At 39.8% G+C, this 21,619-nt stretch overlaps 1 protein-coding gene across 9 annotated transcripts in view; it reads right to left on the reverse strand.

Annotated features, from left to right (window-relative positions):
• The window catches only part of LOC125017676 (bromodomain adjacent to zinc finger domain protein 2B), a 41,988-nt gene extending 26,733 nt beyond the window's left edge, over positions 1–15,255 (reverse strand). For 5 of the 9 annotated variants that reach the window (XM_047601091.1, XM_047601089.1, XM_047601088.1 and 2 more), the window contains exons 1-2: positions 14,970–15,252; positions 8,411–8,453 (exon numbers count right to left, since the gene is read on the reverse strand). The gene's annotated coding sequence lies outside the window, so the exon portion shown is untranslated. Of the gene's footprint in view, positions 1–8,410; positions 8,454–14,609; positions 14,901–14,969 lie in introns of all 9 variants that reach the window. The other 4 variants (XM_047601085.1, XM_047601086.1, XM_047601092.1 and 1 more) reach the window with 4 other exon arrangements.
• Positions 15,256–21,619: the final 6,364 nt, after the last annotated feature.

Raw genomic sequence — 21,619 nt, forward strand, 5'->3', positions numbered from 1 at the left:
TCTGTCAGTACTTTTCAAAAAAAAAAAAAAAAGCCAAGTCTTCACTGTCACACAGAAAATACATGCCACATAAATAACACAGCCTACAGACAAAAAGGAAAATGAACACATTTTAAAATGCTCTACTCTATAGGTTACATCTGTAGACAAGCTGTCACTGGCTGATGGTGAAAAAGAGCCAATTAACTCGTCAAGGGGCACAATTCAACAAAGTTGTCTCCACCACAGATTTTCTGTTCTTTTCAGTTCTCCGTGTGCTTGGTGAACTCAGTCCATTATCAGAACAATCTGGGAAAAAGAATTCACTCTGGAGCCGATACAGTGGACTAGATAGAATCGTGTAGATCTGTATGTTATTGTTAAAAATGCAAGAGCATTGTTTTTTACATAAAAAGTTAAATATTGATTTTAAAAAACACAAGGACCAGTGAAACCACAACCAATAGTACAAGATTAATAATTAATGTCTGGGACAATTTCCTGTAAATAACTTCGCTCTGAGTGAAACACTTTGATTAATTACAGCTATTTTGTGCAAAATTATGAATACTGAGGTTATTCTAGTCTCCATTTTTCATCTTTGCTTAAAAGAATATTCAGGCATGCACAATTGATACTGAATGTAACCATATTTAAATATTTTGAATTTCTAATCAGTATAAAGCTTGACCACACTGTGGTGCACACGCATGCACGCACACATGTTTTTCATTACATCAGAACCCTCAAAGTGGAATTGAAACCCACTGTAACTAGTTAGGACTGGTGGAGGTTTTAATGGCAGCATTTCAGTTTTTATGGTTAAAGACCGTCAGCTTTAGTTTAAATTCTAAATTGGTCAAGGTTAGCAATTTAAGCAGAATTTCTTTAGAGAACCAGCGTTTGCATTTTGCATCGGGTACATTTCTTTTATCACTGGTCCAATAACAAGTTTTTTAATTGTTACACAGATCAAAAAGCCAGACTAACGACAGTGGTTTTAACTCTGGAAATGAAGCAAAAGGAAGAATGTTTAATGTAATTGAGCTCATTCAAAAGTCATCACCCATTTTGTTTTTCCCAAACAGTAAAACAGATAAACTGGGGTATTGTAATTGCCAAACATACATACTTCTGTGATAAAGTCAACTTTTACATTTCAAGAATTGCTAAATCCAAAATATGACTATGATCTACATTCAGCAGCGTACCTACATTGACACATGTACTTCATTCCTTAACGCTCTGCTAATTCTGCATGTGCCTGTCAAAGTAAAACACCGTTATCTGTGCAGAGGCTGCATAAGAGCCACAGACTGAACAACACTTTGGAGCACAGACAGTCCCTGTTGACATTCTGCTTCTGTTAGCCATTAAATCAAAGGTTATCGGAGACTGAAGTGTTGAAGGAAAATATATAACGGTTACGTCAACCAGAGTTCTTTGTTCTTGGCACCAGGATGTGACTGGGTTTCATATGGTCATTTTAGGAGAGCAACTGGGAGAGGTTATACAATTAAATATGATATTTCCTTATTTTAAATATGCAAATTTCACGGGATGAAACACACGACAATGGCTTTGAGATGAGGAAGAAGAAGGAAAAAAAAAGAGAACTCATTATAATAGTGCTCAAAACACCTGAAATTCATTGGAGAGTTAATACTAAGAGCATGATATGTGCAGCTGTGGCTTCAATAGATGTATGAGTCACTTGGGATACTCATCAGACTATTTTTATTTTGATGAATGCACAGGGAAAATAACTCATTTCCCATCTGCCTCTGAGCCCCCGTCACAAAAAGAGCTTCTTCTCACATGCTAAATTAATATTTCTATCACCTGCCACCCATCTCAGACTGTTTCAGACATGTTAACACTGACAATGATACGAACACTAGCGTCCATGCTAATAGGTGGACATTTAGTAGCTGTGAACTATTACTATGCAAATGTTGTAGCTACACACATGGAGAGACTGACTGTGCTTCGTTTCAGATTCAATTTGGAATATAGCATCAACATAGCAGGGAAGCGCACCGAACATGCTTGTGGTTAACTGCTGTCACTATTGCTTCACAATCACATCCAGATTTGTGATACTGGACATCTGGAGTAGATATAGTACTCATCCAAATTAATGAAGTGTACGTTTAGTCAATAGCGGTAACAAATGTGAACTGCAAAATCAGCACCTGACTCTAGACAGAACTCAGAAGGCAGCCAATGACAGACATACATATACTCATATACAACAAACCACATGTACACCTGTTAATGCCTGCAGAGTAATACTTTACTAGATCTTTGTCTTTTTCTTGGGCATCCATATCATTTACATATATCTGGGTAAGCACTGACACACACAGTGGATATGACTGACTGACAGACAATGGATATTTGAATCATCTGAGAGTTTAAAAAGAATAAAATTATGTCTCAACTTATTAAAATCTTTCGAAACCTAGAGTCACTCAGCCCAAATATAGAATTGTAAACATGGATGTGTGCTAAACCAGAAAAATAAACACAAAAACAATGATCTCAGCTAACTTGAAACATCCGTCTCTTCTCTTTCTGCCCTCACTTTGTACCACCGCATGTATCTTTAGCAACTTATACAACAATTACTGTTCAACTAACACAATGTGTCTTAATTGAAGCTGTGTTAACAGCCTATCAATTATGAGAAAGAGGTCCACAGGTGCTCTCGTATGTTTCTCTCTCCACTGAAGTCTATCACAAAAAAGACACAAAAGCTCAAAAAATAACTAAAAAAAGAACTAGACAGACGTTCAAAGAGCTGACGAAGAAAAAGCACAGCCATCCATCCATTTCTAAGAGATGTACTCGAGTTATTGAAAAGTTAGGTAAAAAATAAACCCTGCAGCAAGTAAACATTCGAATGAGCCTTGCTTCAAATATTAATGCACTGTGACGCCTTATTTTAAATAATTGAAATAATTGTGGCATGTGCAAAAGTTTGGGTGGTGTACTTGCAAGATTAAACCGATCAAACACAAACTGGTTTGTAAAGATTTGTAGGTAAGTTCAAGTATCACCTTTAATCGGAATATAAAATTATTATTATTATTATTATTATTAAATGTCAAATGATAAAATTCCATAGTGGAAGCAATCACGGCGTTCTCGCAGGAACTGATGATGTATTAGAACTTAACTTAATTAAAGCTCACAAAGCAGGGGAAGGTGCTTCAGATTGCAATTTTCACTGTCAGTTAAGGGGAACAGCAAATGTCAAGACAAATACCAGAAGACCACTCAAACCCTCAGACAAAACCGCACACCTGTGAAGGAAAGAACAGCAAAGCAGAAACACTTCACTGCAAAGACGTGCAAAAAGGTTCAGCTGACATGAGAGCGCTAATGCACAGAGTCTACAGAGGAAGAGAACCTTATTTTGTACCTCATTACTAAAGTCAACATCTGCCGTGCGCTAGGCTCACGGGAAAGATTACATAGATCGGAAACAGATGTCGGTGTATACCAGCAAATTCTGGATGCAAACGTGTTGCAGTCGTAAATATAATTTTAATGTTTGCTGCCATTGTTGTATTAAAAAAAAAAAAGTAGGTAGAACTGCATCCTTAACCAAAGCTGGGAAACAGTCATAGTTTATACTGCAGTCCTTATGCAGCCTAATGTTTTGGATGACACCCAAGACAAGTGGATGGTTAAGGTTAGGAAGATCAAATTCAATCACTTTACTGCCGTGTGTTCTGCAACATATAATAAGCAAAGTCAAACCAAAAGCATCCAACTCATCTGCCTGCTGCATATGGGTTTCTTAGTATTCTCCAAGACATGAGTCTGACATAGGTCAGTGTCATATTCTCATGCATGAACTTTCTTTTACCAGCTGAAAGCCCAATAAAGAGCCACATCTGTCTTCGCTAATATTGTCACAGCAGAGCAGATGTTAACCGAGTGTGTGAAAAATAAGAGCCTGCAAATTCACAGACTCCTTCACCAATCAAACACTTCTCACACGGCTCATGTTAGTGAAGCTCGACAGGCACTGCAGCCTGAAAAGCTGCTAGGAGCCCGGGCCTGAAAATGGCATCGGCTCTGCATCCTCCTCCATAATGTCACAACTTTCTCAAGTGAACAGGATCTGCTGTTTGGTGAGCACGTCAGAAATAGTATTTTAGAACCACGGGGATTCAAATGTGGAAGATTCTGTTTATGGAAAGAGCGGCACAGCTGACGTAAACAGGTTTATTTCTCTCCCACTTTGAAAGAAATGCCACTGACCTGACTGACAGATCAGCAATAAAAAAATCTGTTTATTAATTGAATGGAAATTTAAGTGGCTGAATTCCTTATTTCCTATACATGATGTGAAAAAATATTTGCGTTGAGCTTGGAATGAATTAAGATGAGTGTGATGTGTAGGAACATCGTTTTAATAAATAATCAGAATCTCCAGTAGGGAGACAAAGCTTTTTTCCCTCAAGTATGCCACTCAAATCTTAACATTTCCTCCTGAATATTCAGACTACATGAATATAATATTCATCTTTACTGCAGGAGAACAGTCAATGCATAACAATGAGACCTGCTAATGAAATCAACCATCAAGCTGAAATACATACATATTAAACTGGTGTCTCAATGTCATTTGCTTTTTGCATCGTTTGCTCGTTTTCCTCATTTTCCCCCAGGTTCAGACAATATTTTATTCTGATTTGTTTACAGTCAAGAACAAAGAGCGCCTATCGCAGTTTTTACTCTGTGGGTCTGTGTTATCTGTGTAATGAGAAGTGCCATTACCAAATTAATGCAATTTGCATAACAATCATTAGAAACATTTCCACCTTCCGCCAAATTATTTATTTTGAGTCAAACGATGTTAATGAAACCATTTGTTCAATTGATGCAACGAAACATATCTATACTCCTGATGAATCTCTCCCATTAGTAGCGTTGTTTTAAGAACAGGTGTGTCTCACTCGAATCAGCTGCAGCACTAATACCCTGCTGGTTCATTGGTTTCATTTGCGTCAATCTTAATCTGGTTTATGTTTTCTTTAAGAGCGCTCGCTTGCTCACTACCAACAGTTTGCTTTCTAATTATGCACAACCACAACGACTGCAAATACAATTTCTAGAAAGATAAAGTCATTTTGCACTACCATAGTAAACAACGGCAGCGAGATAACGAATTGTGTGCTAGGGGATCTCCGTCAGCGGCAGAAGGTCACCGCCCGCCAGCAGAGCTGAGAGGGAAAATGGCGTTGATGCTCCCTAGCTGCCATTTCTCTTCCCTGACAAAGACTCCATCTGCCACCGAGCCATTTGCAGCCTCCGAGTTAGAATATCAATGATTTCCCACCATTCTACGACTCTGCATTCACCTTGACATCACCTCTAAACCTGTCTGAGCGCTGACACGACAGATCCTCTCTGTGCAGGCCCTGGAGGGTGCCAAAAAAACCCTCTCATTCAGCTAAGTGGCATTTATGCAGCTCAGGAAGGAGCAAGCATTTTACTAGCAGTGATAATATTTTAGTGTTTTGAGATCTATCTCCGAGTGAAACGCAAATTCTAAAACTCTACTAAGTAGAACAGATATATATAGCAAGTAGTTAAACTAGGATGACATAGAGCCTCACTTCTACTTGTACTTCATGGTCAATGATGCAGTGTACTGATCAAGAATGAAAATGAGTTTTGTCCAATGAAGACGTTGTGTTAATTATTTCATAATAAACTTTCTTCTAAAACACAAATTCTCATTATCTGACTTAGTGAAACATCCATTATTAAGGCATCACAGTGGTTTATCTTCTAAGCGCATCTGTGTGAGCAGCAGTGCAACAAACTTCACATCTTTATATTCATTATGAGACACTCTGCAATGGATAGTTAAAATCAAGAAAGCAAACTCCTCAGAGGAAGTTGTTTGAATTCTCCACATTATATACATATATATATACACACACACACACACACACACACACGTACATAGAAGGCACTTACACATGTAATGACTGGCACCTGACTGGACCCCATAATTGTGAACCATATCAAGGAAAGAGGGCGAGACATGGTACCATAGATCGCTTCAGAGGTCAACAGCAATTACCGTACACAACTCATTTCAAAGACAGACAGAGAGCGATACAGCTAAGCCCATTCATAGGTTCAAAGACTAAGACCGCTTGGATTTAATTTGTAAAGGACCGTGTACAAAACACCAGCTGCTTTTAGACGTGTGTTCCATTCAGGTGAATCTGTGTTTCTAACAATGGTTTAGGTGATTGAAGTGCGCAGAGGAATTTTGGAGGCACTCTTAAGGAAATCAGCCAAAGAATTATCCAAGAGACAGAAGTGGATCTTTCAGCAGATTAAGGAGCTAAAGCACACCAGTCATGTGTTCAAGGATTTTTCTTTTGCTAGAAGAAAATTAAGCGTTGGAATGACCTAAACCCCACAGGTCACTGGAATGCAGCTGGTCCATGTTCTAGTGTGGATGAACTGAAACTTCAGCTAGGTTGAACATGGGGGAGTCTATCACCAGCTATTTAAGAAAATGATTAATAAACTCCAGCCAAAACAGTGGAAAACTAAAGTATATTACCTGGAATTTTCTGAGAAACATTAGTGTTAGTGTATTTTCATAAATTTTACAGTTGAATCATTCATATTAATCTAAGGTTTAACATTCTTTTAATTGTTTCCCCTTTTCTTCCTACAATTTTCATCTCCCTTTGGGGAGAGAAAAAGTGGAGAACGGGTAGAAAGGTGCGTTCTGATTTTTACTACCAAGTCACATTTCACACAGTCACAATCTTCTGCTCGGCCTTCTGGCAAAGTCAGAAATTGCAGCCTGCTCTATGAAGTTACGCCACTACCTGAAGGTACCGCATATTAGAAAATGTGATGAAAAACAATCATTTGCATGGTTCAACCTCTCTCCTTTTAACACATTTAATACATTTGTAAAATGCAGTGTCCACCAAGCTTCAAAACCGCATGTGAGCCTCCTTTAAATGCAACTGCAATAAATAACGTGCTTAGATATACAACATAACACATACATCACACCAAAGCAGCACTATAAATAAAAAGCCTGACCTCAATACACTGATCAGACTTGATCTGCCAGAGCCAAAGTACACACGTGTACAGCGTATACGTACTGAACAACATGGAAAAAGAATAAACGGAATGAATAACACTGTGCAAAATATATTTCATCATATTTCAAACCATCCATTCATTCATAATTCACCGACCTATTGTACAGCTACCATTGTGTCAATGTCTGGCAACCATTTACACCCTGGTAATAATTCATGAAACTTACTGTTGGGCCCTGCAGGTACAATGAAGGTTATTGATAACTGCTATAATAAATCCTTGAGGGCTCGCACGACATGCACAGATGAAAGGGAGAGTGCTCAACTTTACATGATGATGGGATTCCCGCAGTGAAGCTCTTTTTGCCACTGCCATTTCAACTCGGCTCGTCTGCAGCGCCGCAGATGACCCGTGTCTTTCCAGGGTCAGACGCATAAAGAGTCAGAGCCATTTCCTCCAGATCGGGAGGTGGCCGCATGCATGTCATGAATTTCACCACACGCTTTCAGGAGTCTTCGCGTAAAAGGTAAGTGAGCAGTTGCACTCAGAAACTGCTCAGAGGAAATGGCTCCGTATATATATTACTTGCAACGCATATTAATTTGAAATTTTGACTGTTTCAGGTTTGAAGCTGTTGATTGAGTTTGACAGTACGTTCCTCATATATTCACTGCTATGAAATGAGATTTCACAGAATTAACGCTGATGATTTGCCATCGAGCATTGCAGTAAAAGAAAAAACACGCATGTACTTCTTTACAGAGCACGTCAGGCTGGTGTCAATACATCCACCTTCTACATCTTGAGGCAACTATCTCACTTTTTAATAGCAGCTAAGTAACATTTGTCACTATATGTGAAGTAGACCAAATTCATTTTAAAACAAAGTCAAACAACAGCTCCAACTCCACCAATTACCCCTCTTTGGTTCACAGTAATTTATCTTAAAATACCCCATAGTCAAAAAAGTTTTCACTTCTCCCCCAAGAGATTTAAATATGCTCTGAAGCCTTAACACTTTAATTCTAAGAAAGATGGGAATTAATTAGATACACACAAAATGAGAGCAAAGGGTAATGCAGCACAAACTAATTTCATAAATGAGGACTTGGTTAAATTCTCAACCTAATTGGAAAATCCTAATCCTATACCTAAATATTACTTTAAAATGAGGTGTTCCGCGCAGTGCCGCATTTGTATTCATCAATTACTTTTTTCCACAGCGAACAGGGCTAAATGTCGCCCTTCTCCTGCGCTGAATCAAACAAAGCACTTCAAAGAGGCAGAAATGGACAATGAGCAGCTGATGCAACTAAACACTTACCGCATGAGACTCTCCTCAGCTCTGTGACATCACCTCTCTCCACCTGAAATGCGAGACGACAACAGTCATTTATTGCTGCATTTTATCGATTTACTCATTCGGCTCTGTTCCTTTCTGACAGCTCTGTGAAAATGAAATAAAAATGGTAATATAGACCCAGAGGAAATGAGGTATCCGTTTTAATATCAGCCGAAAATCAAACTTCTGCTCGAACGAGTGACACGAGGCAAAGGGACGTGACAAAAACACTTCAGGGAATTTGGATTACGGTCTACTGTATCACAAGAGCAATTTGTGGTTATATACATTGCAGTGATTCAATATGATTAACAATGAAATAAAGGAACCGTCATTAGTTTTAGCACACAGGAAAGCATCCCGTTCATCCGCTTGCAAAGCTGCTCGAGCAACGTTAAACTCCACATACATTAGGAACTGCAAACACTTCTGACAAGCAACCGCATACATTATATACTATTTATGCATTACCATCTGGGTTCATTTTGTGTGGAATGTAAAGGAAATGAGGGGCTAGACCAGCTTCGGTCCTTGAGTCAGCTCTGAATCACTTGGATCCTTTCAGGTCTTAATGCATCACTCAGAAACATTTGGTATAAGATGTTCTCAGAGTACAACTACATGGGCAGTCCTATATAGAACTTAATTACTGATAATACTACAGAAAACCAAACTCATTTTGAAGTCTAATTACAAAAAACCCCTTAGTTGGAGTGTGGGGTAGTGATCATTGTTTATATTACTATAAGTCTCCGCACACAACCCCCCCGTACCCAAGGATACTTGTGTGTTAGATTAGCCTAACAGCACTATGTGTGCAGCCTGGAATTCCTTATGCAAAGATCAGCCGGGTCAATCAAATTGTTTGGCCGTGCTTTATGCAGTGACGGGCAGAAGAAGTAACAGCAACGTAGCGATGCATGCCAATGACTCGAAGATGTTTACAACAAAATAGCTGGAGTCAGTGAAGTGAGATGTTTGACTGGGCTATCGCGTCTGTTGTAAAAGACACTGACAGCAAAATAACTTCAAAGGAGGAAAAGTTAACAGCAATTAAATCACTTGTCAAGAAGATTACACCACTTGTTGTTCTGACTAAACTATCTAGCTACGCGCGCAGGATGAAACAAGCTCCATAATGAAACCCAAACGGCGTGTTACTCAAATTATGATAAGAATAGAGTCTGGCTGCACCAGGCTGCTTTGTATATCCATGGTAAAAAAAATAAATAAAAATAAATAAACGTTTTGATTTACTTTTATTCATTTTAGGTTTTGTTTGTGACTGAAAAGATAATATTTTCTTAGAGCTGGCTTTTTAATGTTATTTTTACATTAAAATCTAAATTCACTTCTATTTAAGACAAAAATATCACACATGAGTGAACTTTTGTTGTTATATTAAAATGTGATTTTTTAAATATTCATTCAAAGCTATTCATTTAGGGGATAAACGTAGTGGGTTATACATCTATCTATAACCAAATATCTACTCTGAGGGGTATAAAAGTCCCCACATGGAGATCAGTTTATGTTACGATGGCACACTTTAAACTGTCAAAAAGAAGTTGAAAAGTAAATGTCTCTGGCCTTAATTATCCGATATTCCACTTTTATCCGCCACATTTTCTCATATAAGTCAGCTTTAAATCTAGAGAGTCTCTCATCGGCCACATTTTGTGCCTCCGCGTTCTCAAAGCTGTAGCTGTGACCATCTGTGTCATTATGTCGCATGAATACTACCATAAAAGAGAAGGAAACTGTCAATACCAAGAATAAAAACAGGGTCAATCTCCCATTTTAAATAAAGAGCTCTCGCATAAACGCTTTAAATTACCACAGGGCTACAACACGTTTTGTATTTATAGTTTGTACACTGCTTTCATACACTATTATATATTTTATACATACTTATATATACACACTTTCCTTTTTGTTGACTGTAATTCCTCCTGTGTCTGTGTAATGATGCTACTGGATACGGTATCTATGTAGTCTCCTTGGCCTTCAGAGTGAACATTGTTTTGCTGTGGCTGGGTCTGCAGAATCTTAATAACTTAATTGGTTGACCTCATCAGCCGCTCAAAGAAACCCACATCTCCTCGTCACTAAAGACTCCCAACGCTGAAGCCGACTTCTGACCTCGCTGCCGACATCGGTAGTGTCCTTGGTGTTTTGTTTGATGCACACACATTGCAGGAGTGGCTGGCAATCAATGTTTTGGACATTATTCTTTTTTATAGTATTCCTGTGGTACCCGGCATATAAATTACACCTTCCATGCTAGAATCCAAATCACGGCGTCCTTTTTTTCTAGGCGAAATGGAGCATCTGGAGATGTTTTATGATTTTCGCTTGTGTGTTTTTTTTTTTCAGTAGAGGTGGTGTTTGCCTCAGACAACAGGGCCCAACTGCAAAAACCCATGCATTAAACCAGTGAAATTACAGGTGCAGCAAAATGATTCCTCAAACTGCTTAAGTACGCAAGTCTGTTGTTAAGTAAGTTATTTCTATATAATCTGCTATAGCTGAACTTGAACCACTCGACCACCGAGCTGAGTCGCATCAAAGCACGAGCAGTTTTGTTTACAGTTGTGTTGCATGTGTTTTAGTGAAAGAGACAATTTAGTCACGTTTAACTAGCTTTGCATTTTGGCCACTGCCATTTTTAGAGACTCGCTTTAGTTCCCATCAGACCAGACAATTATAAGTACAAAATCTTACTTTTAAAAATGTGTCTGCTGCAGCATGCCTAGCGCAGCTAAAGTGGGAAGTGTTTGTGGCAGCAGTGACCAGATTTTAAATGCATGAGGATCAATAAAAAAGAAAAAGGGGGCTGCTGAGCCACAGTCTTTGTGCGAGAGTGCAATGGTCTATAACAGCAACCGGACTGAAGATATTAATCTGTATTGCTACAACAATCTGACTAAGAATTATGAATATGGAAGTCAACTCAATCATTCTGAGCCGGCCTACAATTTCCGCAGCAAAGGACGCATATAAATACTAAACATCCAAACAAACATACCGGGCCACCTGCATTTTAAACATCAGCCCCATTAACACAGCAGGCACACTTCAATCTCTGACGCATCAATGGTTCACATAAAGCACTGCGACAAGCATCTCCAGGCAGAGAGAAAATAGACCAGGAAGATGAGTGAAAAAGAGTAATCTCCCTGACATATTCCTAATAATCCTCCTCCCTTGTGCCGCTCCCCCCAAGCTCACCCAATCATAAAGTGTCAACACTGACCTACAAAAAGGGACTCCCGTCAGGCCTTACATGTTTAAAAACATCAATCACAGCAGACAAAGGGGGTACATTGAATTATACAGCATTAACCTTCAGGGCTTGCATATAAAGACCATAGATTTATTTATGCTCCTGTGTTAAGAGCCGCCGCACTGTTCCTTACAGAAATCCGTCTGCCAAATTGATGAACCTGCAGCTCGGGCCCTCAGCGGGGGTCCAGCATCTTTGATTAATGAGTGGAAACTTGTGGAAAGGGTAAGAATAGGGGAGACAGGGTGAAAATGGGTGAAACGCAGTAAATAGCGGACCTTTTTTTCCCCCCACTGGCTCTTTCCAAAGACCATGAAAATGAGAATGAAAGGGTGTTGTCATATATTCTGTACCAAGGAGAAGGCCTACAGAAATGTTGTTTGTTGTAGAACCAATTTAAAAAGATGAGCATTGTGACATTTTTTTTTTCTTTTTACACATAGCATAGTTTAATAGTCTTGGAAAAGAAATAGATTATAGGATTATAGGAAGGATTATAAAGACCACCTTGTCTGTACTACTGCATGCATTGACTTCATGCACAAAATCTTAACTGATGATCTATATATGTATAAAGAAGTTTACAGGAAATATTATACTGACTATAATCCTCCAAAATAGACCTAAGCAGATCCTAAAGCCAGATTCGTGCTTGTGTGTCACTTCTACGCCGGAAGGTACAGTTATGCTGGGTAACTTTGGTAAAGTAAGCATTAAACAGCTCCAACATGAACTGCTCAGTAACTCCCCTCTGTGAGAAGTACACAGGCACCCAGGCAAAAATGCTTTCACCTGTAAAGTCCCAATGGCGTAGGCTCTGGGTTGACTCTTTGCAGGAGTATAAACCAAGCCTAAGTCAAAGTCTACACAAGTATGTTTTGTGAGAGAAGTTCTCACATTGGACGACAAATAAGCTGTTAAAAAAACAGGCTCTAAAGAATATCTTTAAATTTAAATAATACGTATTTTATAATGAAATTAATTGAGTTGCAAATTAATTGAATTTGACAGCTAGTGTGTTAAAAATGCAGCTTTAAAGAATTTTAGCGAGCAGGACCTACAATACATTTGACTTTGGAGCTCGGAAGAACTCGATGTTTTTAAAATTCAAATGCCAAGTTGCTGACTCTTGGCTTTCTCAGTGTTAAAGGCGTGTGTTAGAAGCTTACAGTGTTCTGTCTGCACAGGTTCTCAAGGACATGTGCATTGAATAAATATGAGGCAAATTTACTGACCTTCTACCTGTGTTTTGATTCATTGGCAGTTACTGGATGCATGCATAACACATCAAGGCTGTGATCTGATTTATCTCGCTGCCTTGGCTACTGAAGCCATTTAAATGATGAACTTTAGCGGAGCTAATGTTTGCTGCCATTTCGCTGAGACTGTGTGCGCTAAGGTCACATGCTCGCTCATCACTATCAATTGCATATGTAAAGACAGATCAGCTGCACCGTGCAGGAAACAAAAGACGCCTGCCAAAACAAACTAAATGGCGCATGACAAATTTACGCCATCAAAATAAGCTCTGCAGACTGCGATGCTTTCACGAGTCGATGTGCACCACTTGTGAAAAGTGTAGTTAATGCTGAAGGCCCTAATATGTGTTCATTTACGTAGATAAGGCTCTGAATAATAAATAATTTGACATGCCACGGGAAGAAAGAGAGACGTAAACATTAAATTAATGATGCCTTAATTATTGAATGCAGGACTGTGCATGCTGGTTCACCGTTATTGCTGTGGCTGCTGTTACAGCTGGATACCACTGATACGTTGTTCATGTTGTTAGTAAAACCTATGCTTAAACCTATGCTGTGACAAGTTAAACTGTGGAAAAAGAGACAGATTCTTAGGATTTCTCAAGTGTGGGCTTCTGTGGCTTGTAAGTTATGTATTAACAGGCAGCGAGGTAAAGCTTTGTTCATTTTCTTCGCCCAAAGATCAAGTTAAATAGGCACAGGGGGAACAAATCAAGGCAATGTTTAAATGCCCTGATTTAGGGGCACCCCCGTAACCCAAGTCCAGCCCGTGCCCTTTGACTTTTTGCTTTTTTGTGCACCGTCCCCTCACATTCATCATCCATTCTTGTCCGTCTCCGCTACCGCTTCTCAAAAGTGAAGGCGTGAAATAACTTAAAAACCAAATAAATAACGAGTCAAGACTTCTGCTTTGGGAGTTAGGCCTGGTCTGTGCATCCTGTGATATCCAGATTATAGCAGCCACTATATAAGGATAAAAAAAAAGAACTAATGAATTTCTAGGGATTAAACGTATTAAAACTGCAGTTTCTCCAACATACACAATCACTTCTCAAATCTCACAAGCAGACATCTCCACGGACTCCCAAAACCCATTACACTCTGGCATGGTTTAAGTAGGCTACTGCTTTCACTTTCAACTCCACGAAAACGAGAGTCCTTCAGATGTTCTCTCCTCAAAAGTTGAATCAAAAGTGTATTAGATTGATAGGCATCGCTTAAATGGGCAGCGCTAATTTTAAATAACCCAAGATGGCGAATGCCTTGTTGTTAATATGAAAGCACACACACACGCAACAAGAAAAAAAATGGAGGGTATTGTCATAATCTCAAAGGGTAAATTTCAGTCCAGACCGCAGCTGCTGCATTAGCTGCGCTTTTCTTTTAAGAGGAAGCATCAAAAAGAGAAGACAGAGGAAGGGAGAGGAAACTAGCCAGCAGCAGCAGCAGCAGCAGCTCGGCTTTAACACTAATAATTCATTTAGAGGAGGGTAAATGTGACGGTTAAGAAAGCCCACCTGTACTGTTTGGGGTGTTTCGTTAAATGTTAAAGCCACAACAAAAAGCCGATACGCCTCTTTAACTCAGAGAAAGCAAAGAGCTCCACACGTAGCCGGCTGAAGAGCTGCCTTACCTGGACACGGAGGTGGTGAACATCACCGGTGTCACGGTAACTAGTTGCGGAAAGTCCGTAAAGAGGCAACTCTTGTTCTTGTTCTTCTTCGCGTCTCCAAGTTACAATTCCAACGTGACAACAGTTGTGTCGTGAACAAAGTTTAAAGCCCGGCAACCACGTTCGCAGCCAAACACTTCTAACTTGTCTTGTCTTATTCGCGTCGGGCAGCGGTTTTTCAGTGCGACGGGTGGAAAGACAACACGAAAGAGATGCTACGTTAGCTCAGCGGTTAGCCCCGGTGACAGAAACCTGTGAAATGAAACGTTAGTGAGCACCGAGCGAGAGGGGGGAGAGAAAAAACACACAGCAACAACTCACCTTATCGATGAAAATCCTTTAAAGTGCGAGGCGTGTTCGTTTACTTCCTAGTTTGCTTTTTTTTTTTTGGAAGGGGGGGGTTGTTGGGTTTTTTTTTTCCTTTTTCTTGCGCTGGTTTTGAGAGATTCATGGAGAGCCCGGTCAGTAATTGAGAGTGTGACTGAACGTGTTGGTCTCTGGTCGCACATTGAAGAACAGAGAGAGACTCTCCTCCGCTTCACTCCAGGCAACTACAGCCAAGTGACGTCAGCCCAGGGCTTCTTCTTCTTCACTAAAAGCCAACTTCGGTCTGCAGCCTGCCGGTGCACGCGCACACACGCACGCACGCGGCAGTCAACACGTCTGTAACCTTTACGGCAGCCACCACAGCAACAAGAGGCATCCCCAAATTACTGTACTGTGCACTCACTTATCAGTTCATTAGGTTGTAAAAAAACAAATGCATCCATAACAATCCCGCACTGCACCCCGTGGAGCTTATTGTATTCACATCAGATTTCATTTCAATGCCATTTCTCTTTTGCGCCCATTAAAATGAAATAGTGGTCAACTAATACGCCGATCAGACCACCTTCCTAATATCACGTAGGTCTCCCTTGTGCCTCCAGAGAACTGCGGTGTCTGGCGACATAATGTTGTTAGTGGGGGGCCTTTGGGTCCTATCGGTTGACTGGAGGGGCGTCAGTGGATCACGCTTGTTCAGTTTGGGATCCAGTAAAATTGGGGGTCAGGTCAACACCCTGTGCTGTTTTTCCTAAAACGTTTCTGCGCGTGTGCCTGTGTTAGGCTGCGTCCTGCTGGGGGTGGCTGTCGTGATTGCTATGTGGTGTCTGGTCTGGTCTAGGTGGGTGGTACACGAATGCCAGGTCCAAAAGTTTCCCAGCAGAACATCGTATTGTCACAAGATGTTCAATGTTATTCACTTCTCCTGTCAGTGGTCATATCATTATGGACGGTTTGGACATATTCAGAGGCGGGCTAGTGAATATCAAAAGATGCTGAGGTCAGAGCTACAAAGGCAGGAGGTCTTGAGTACGGCCAAAGAGAAGGGTTATGGGTGTAGCGAAATATTTATTAATAAGTCGCAAGTACAAATGAATAAAAAACAAAACTGTTCCATGTTCCCATATTCTGTTTTAGCAGGTAGACTGCCGTGAAAGAACAGCGTTATTAGCAGCCGAGTAGTCTTTGATTTTATGATCTTGTATCTTTTTCCAGGCTGCATTATTGAGATCAGGACGGAGAAATGATGAGTGGGGTCATTTCTGATGGTATCTGAAGAGCGACTTAGTGCAGGCCGGTTATATTAGACGACTAGTGCAGCTAATGGACTGGCAAGTGAGCGTAAAAGAGTCCAAAGAGTACTGCCGTTTTTATTAATATTATTCTTTATTGGCTATCACAAAATGTTTTTAACAATGTGACTGCGAAGGTTCTCAGTCATCCAGGTCCTGAAATATACCACCCCCAAAAAAACAAAGCTAAAACAAAGGCAACTAGTGAGTAGTTGTTTTGACGTTTGACATTTCACGACTCATCCAAGTGGCTTCTTCTGTTTTAACTGACTGGTGGGAAGTTGTGGTTTTTATTAAGAACATCTGTGGGAGACGTTCCAGCAATGATTGACATATTTACAGAGTGATAAATAAAAGAATAAATAAGGCTTAAAAACACACAGCCCTATTGCATTTGCTGTTCGATAACATTTTGTGAGCTCTCATAGCTTCTTTTGGGATAAATAACCAAAAGAGGTCAAGCAAGTAGGTAAATGTCTTGCTAGCTGTAACGGTATATCTGAAAGAATACTTAAACAAAGAAAGATTCGATGGTGAAGGACACCTGCCTCAGTTTGGTTTTCAGCATTAAAAAAAGAAATCAAACAGTTAGTTCTGTGCCGGACTAGTAAAAACTACAAGTAATACACGTGAAAGGAGTGAACCAGTGAGTAAATGCAAAAGTAAAGAAGGGGACGTATAACTGTGCTTCTGTGGAAACTACACAGGGTGCAAATTAGTTTAGACGGTGAATGAAGGGGATTTCACAGCGTTTAATTAAAAGGAAATGTTTTGGATTAATTCAGCCGTCTTGAAAATTCTTCATTTAAGGGGGTGGCTACAATGTTAAGCATACAAATCGGTCGAACTCTGCGAAAGTTACGACTCCAAAGCACCCTATGCATTTATCTGCCCGCTGGCGCATTAATGTTTTGGTGATTAGTGAAATAAAAAGAAAAGAAATACTGTGTTTGTCCATTAAAAGTGGTTCAGTTTGGCGGAGGGCTACTATCTGCCTTCTTTTTTTTTGCCCTGATCATTTAACAAGCACACAATCAGCAGAAAGTGGCTGGCCTTACCGTGGTGTAATTGATAAAGTGTGAAGATGTGTTGCAGATGTAGCAGTGCAGAGTAAACGTCTTAAGTATTACTTTTAATTCATTTCATAGAATATGCAAGATGAACATTAGTTTTTTTTTCCACAAAGGCAAGAATCACGGTGAGATCTATGTATGTGTTTTATTTCCGGACATGTAAAACCCCGATAAAACCACGAGTAATTACGGTCTTTTATTGAAAGAAGAAGCAGTGTTTCAGTTCAAGGCGCTGCACCTTTTTACACACTGTATATGAGGCTCAAGCTAATTGGATGCAGTAATTAAAGCACAAAGGCTCGTGTGAATTAGAGATGTAGGGAGAGAAAATCCTTGATCAGCATTTGTAATTTAAAGCGTACCATTATTTCCTCATTCAGAGCCTCATTGATTTTTCTCCCTTTTTAATTCTGTGCCACCGTAGAGACTGCAGCCACTTAAGGAGACTTGCATCCGTGGTTAGATGAACACACAAGGTGAGGGGAGACAAAACTGATTTGATACATTCGTCATCCGTGCCAAAAGACATATAGCTTTTTAATAGAAGAGAATGAGCAATGGAAGAGATCCGAGCTGCGTCTCATGAAATCAAAATGTCAGCCCGCAGTACCTTGGTCATTTGTAACATAATAAGTCAGAGCCGATGGCTGCAATGAACGCAGCGTGCTGGGGGAAGGGCAAATCATCTGTCCCCCTTGAAGAGATTTTTAAAGAGCCTTGATTAGAAAGTATAATGAGATAGCGAAGACACAGCAAAGATGATCTCTCCGGAGACTGATAGAAAACAAATTAAGATGTGCGTTTGTTTTTTTATTATTATTTTATCAGTTCACAGAAAGCTCTGGCTACCCTCAGGGCACTGTTGGACTCGCTGCCACCGTCTTTTTCTTTTTTTTTTTTTTTTTGCCCCCCCTCTGACATATTTAAATAATACAGATTTTAATCATGTCAGCACACAATGCTCTGATCCCTTTAACGCCAAAGCCTTCCAGCACTGCACACACATTTGATTTAGAAAATGGGCTAAAAACTGGGTGCATTCATCTCCTTAAGTTAGCTGCGTGTGTGTGTGTGTGTGTGTGTAGAATATTTAACTCAAAAACCTGCCGCATAATGTGAGCTTTGCAATACAACAAGTCTGTATTCACTGTATGGTTGAACTGAAGCAATTTTTTTAGTATTTATTTTTGCATCACACGACAGCCCAGTGCGGGCAAATACAGTGTATGTGATAATAAAACAGGTTTGAGCATTCATTTTACATGTGCACATTGTGACCCGTATGCTGCAGAGCGTAAAGGGTCTTGACATAAAACAGAGTGGACTTTATCTAGTCTTTGTTTTCCTCTGTTAAGTGAAGCATGATGCAGGATAGTGAACGGGGGTGGAGGAAGAAACATGAGCCTTCCAGGAGCAGGACATGAGAAACAGATGCTCTGTGTTTCTGTGTACTCACACCTTTTCCAAGAGTGGACGTAACCAAAGGTTGAGCTCAAATTAAAACGTGCTCGGCAAACACTTGGTTGGAGAAAGACAGGAAAGAAAAGGCCTTCTGCACGTATTTGCATTTCCAAGAGTGGTAGCAAGACAAGGGGTTTTCGTATCGTATTTTAATTCTAAGACCCGCATGCTCTACGAACTTCTGTATTGTAGTGCAGTGAGGCTCTCATTTTCCTTCCATCTGTCACACTGTAAGTCACATCTTATTCAACCATACCAATGTTCATTTCGACTAGCCATTCCGGGTCAGAGTAGGCCTCGTCCTGCTCCGGGACAGTGGTGCGGCAGGTGTGTCGCAGGTCCTCTGTGACAGTGAAATACATATAGAGAGGTTGGAGATGGTGCTTGGGGTGTGATACGATGTATGGATTGGATGCGATTTGTTTGCAAAAAGTTAATAGTTATGCATGGAGGTGTTAATCATAAATTAAATCTAAACCCATTATTTAAAAAAAAAAAAAAACAACGACTAATTGTTATAATTATCATAATTGCCTGCACAGGAAAGCAAATGTACAAAAAAAAAACGCTTGCGTATGATTACACAATTTGATTACACGATTTTCTCTATTGAAACCTGTGACATAGAGACGCTAAACACATCTCAGTAAAAAAACAAAAATCACAATAAAAAAAATTAAAAAAATACACACAACACCAATCTGTTTAGGGGTTAGGTCAGGAGTAAAGGAACAACTTAAAAATCTGGCCTCCAGATGCTCAAATTAATCAACCCATAGGACCCCACAAAGGCCCCCATTAAGAACATTCTGTTGTTGCCCTCAGAAGGACCGTGTCCGTTCTCTGATGAGGCACAACTGTTTTGGAGTCACAAGGGAGACCCACACAATTAGGCCTCTGGTCATAATGTTATGCCCGATCGGTGTAATTCTGAGAGTTCACTGCTGTCCGGTCTTTTGAAAACTGGGAAATTTAGTATTGAGCATTGAAAGCAAATGACAACACGGGCCCCTTTTACTTTGTGTAAACAAACCGTCGACATAGTTACTGAGGCCTGCCAATCACCGCGGGACTGACAGCAGCATCTTTCTGTTCATATTTTCATAAGGAACTAAACCTTTGAAGAAGATTAGCATTTCTCTTTTCAAATATCATTATTTCCTCATTTCCAAAGTGTCTCGTTATTGCAGCGTTTGACGTCTCTCGCCACGCGCAGGCCCCGTCCTCCATGCTGCAGCACAAAGGTCAGCTCCGCCGTGCAGTTCTGACCTTTATCTCGCATGTTGACTAATGGCAACCACAGGAATAAGTTATCTAATCATCAACATGACATGGCTCCAAGAAAGTTTCTCTAACTACGCGACACATATTATAGTTCACCTAACCCAAAGCATATTTATTTTGCGGTCAGCCTTTTGTATTTGTTCTCTCTGGATTTTATTTCTCTTTATACATAGACTTCTTATAGATTATTGTCAAATAACAAATATTCTCTGTAGGAGAATTCTCTGTAGTGTATATATCTTCCTTAATTTCAGGAGGAAATCCCCCTCTCTTCACTGAGAGGAATAAAAGGAAATGTGCTTCACTGTCCCACCTGCTGGCCAAACCCAGAAATTACCTGGAACGTTTGCAGGGAAGAAAAGTTCCTGTTATGATTCTCTGTTAGTGTCCCACGTGAAATGTTGATCTAGATCTGCCTTTGAAAACTCATTACAAGATCTTAAAAACCATCTAAAGAAAGTTTACTCAACAAAGAGGCGTCTGCGGCGGAGCTTTGAAGAGGCTTTGTTAGATCGCAGACTTCTTGGAAGTCTAAAATTAGACGCGCATGAAAGCAAAAGGGGGAGAGTAGAGAGAGAGAGAGAGAAAAAAAAGATTTCCCGCTGACTTCTTTCGGTTCTGTTTCATCTCGGCTCATGCTGAGACGTCAACAGAGCTGCTGGACTTTTAGAGGGAATGACACTTTTCCGATGACAGTGATTTAGATATCCTCTCAGAACTAATTAGACTCTATCCCCAATTTTGGTGTCCTAATTCATCTTTCTTCCCTTAATTATGCATTGACATATATATATTTAGAAGAAAGGTTCTATGTAGAGCACACAGAATGGAGGTCTAAAGCTGAGGTGTTCAGCATACTATTAGAAACAGTCCCAGGTACTGCAGTACTACTTCTGGATTTACTCAAGTGCTATACTTAAATTTAGAAGCACTTACACTTTGAGATTTCCCACTTTATGCTGCTGCACTACAGTTCAGAGAGAAATGCTACATACATTACATATATTTCACAGCTTTAGTAAGATTTTACCTGGGTAACAAGCTTTAAATCAGAGCACATAGTCAAGGGCTGAACCAGTGCCTTGCGATATAAGATTAGTGAAAAAATGTAAACACCGATAACAGAATTATTTTTGTCTTTCCTCTCCTATTAACCATCTCACCACCTGTCGGATTTATCTGTTGTCTTGCTACAAGTTACACACTGATGCTTCAGTATTAATAATCAAATTATCTAATGAATAATAATATATCAGAGACCAAATCCAGACCCTTTCTTTAAAACTTTAACTACAATTTTATATTTGGCTGACACTTGTTTGCTTTTTGAATTTTTTTTTTTTTTTTTTATGTATGTTATTTACGTCTGCTGTTGTATTGTACATGACTGTGCTGCTACTTCTGAATCCACCACTGTGTATTATACAGCGTCTGTGTTGTTGAAAATTCAACCATTACACTTTTTTTTTTATGGAAACAACTTTTTGTTACGCTGTGAATCTGTATCAACGACCAATAATGACAAAATACACATACC

This window comes from Mugil cephalus, chromosome 12, assembly GCF_022458985.1.
Source record: "Mugil cephalus isolate CIBA_MC_2020 chromosome 12, CIBA_Mcephalus_1.1, whole genome shotgun sequence".
NCBI lineage: Eukaryota > Metazoa > Chordata > Actinopteri > Mugiliformes > Mugilidae > Mugil > Mugil cephalus.